Source organism: Alexandromys fortis, unplaced genomic scaffold (assembly GCF_014885135.2).
Source record: "Alexandromys fortis isolate MF-2015 unplaced genomic scaffold, M_Fortis_MF-2015_v1.1 scaffold_24, whole genome shotgun sequence".
Lineage (NCBI taxonomy): Eukaryota > Metazoa > Chordata > Mammalia > Rodentia > Cricetidae > Alexandromys > Alexandromys fortis.
Window position 1 is genome coordinate 13,304,443 of NW_026067906.1, and position 1,784 is coordinate 13,306,226.

Genomic DNA, 1,784 nt, shown 5'->3' on the forward strand with positions numbered 1-1,784 from the left:
AAGAAGAAGAAGAAGAAGAAGAAGAAGAAGAAGAAGAAGAAGAAGAAGAAGAAGAAGAAGAAGAAGGCTATGCATAGTGGATAGCTCATAAACAGACTTTAGTCTAGCATGTGCAAAGCCAGGGTGTGTTTTTCAGCCACACAAAGAAAATAAAAACAGAACAAACAAGCTGAATTCCCATCAAATATACATTTTAATTAAATAATTTTACCTCCTAATACCATATCTGGTGTGTAAGAATCTCAGGTCTCACAAAAAAGAAAAACTTGACAAATTGTCATTTAGAGGTTGACATTCAGTTATGCCAGCACAATTTTTTGAAGATGCTTTCTTTTTTCCATTGTATACTTTTAGCTTCTTTGTCAAAAATCAGGTCTTCATAGGTGTGTGGATTAATATCTGGGTCTTCAATTTGATTGCATTGGTCAACGTCTCTGTTTTTAATGCCAATACCAAGCTGTTTACATTACTTTAGATCTGTAATAGAGCTTGATATCAGGGATGGTAATATCTCCAGAAGTTCCTTTATTGTATAGGATTGTAGAAGAAAGACAATATATTCATATCTATCACCATGCATAAAACTCAAGTTAAAATGAATTAAAGACCTCAATATAAATCTGACCACACTGAACCTGATAGAGGAGAAAGTGGGAAGTAGACTGCAACACATGGGCACTGGAGACCACTTCCTAAGAATAACCCCAGTGGCATAGACAATAAGGGCAACAATAAATAAATGGGATCTCCTGAAACTGAGAAGCTTCTGTAAAACAAAGGGCACGGTCAATAAGACAAAAAGGTAGCCTACTGAATGGGAGAACATCTTTATCAACCCCACATCAGTCAAAGGTCTGATCTCCAAAATATATAAAGAACTCAAGAAAATAGACATTAAAATTCTAAATAACCCAATTAAAAAATGGTGTGCTGAACTAAATAGAGAATTCCCAACAGAAGAATTTCAAATGATCAAAAGATACTTAAGAACATGTTCAACTTCCTGAGCTATCAGGGAAATGTCAATTAAAACAACTCTGAGAAACCATTTTACACCTGTCAGAATGGCTAAATCAAAACCATTCATGATCGCTTATGCTGAAGAAGTATGTGAAGTAATGAGAACACTCATCCATTCCTGGAGGGAATGCAAACTTGTGCAACCACTTTAGCAAATCAGTGTGGTGGTTTCTCAGAAAACTGGGAGCCAACTTGCCTCAGGATCCAGTAATTTGGAATTCCTACCTTGCTCTATTCTGCTAAGCCACTAGCCGAAACAGCTACTTTATTAACCAATGGCAATGAAACATTCAAAGCATAGAGGGGAATCAGGGTAAGAGAAAGAATGTTGGAGAGGAGTAGATAAAACTACGGGCCATTTGAGGGATCATATGAATACTGGATACATTAAAAGCTTCTCACATGTATACAAATATGAAAGAAATCTAGATAGAATCACCAATAATTAGAGAAACAAAGACCCAACTGGATATCTCTCCCCACCCCATTGAAATCTCCAGTGCCAGGAATGGGTTACATCTAATAAAAGTGTTGTGCCAGGGGCCATATAGAAACCCCCAAACAACCCAAGCTAATGTCAAGGCTATTGGTCATTTTACACAAACTGATGGCTAGGCCCTATTGCTGAAGGTAATGCCTACATAACTCACTAACAATGGGGGAGTCAAAATGGTATCGACTTAGATCCTTAACCGTTTTTGATTACTGTTCTTGGTACTGGAAGATACTCAGTACACTACTACAGGAAAAACATGAACACTTAA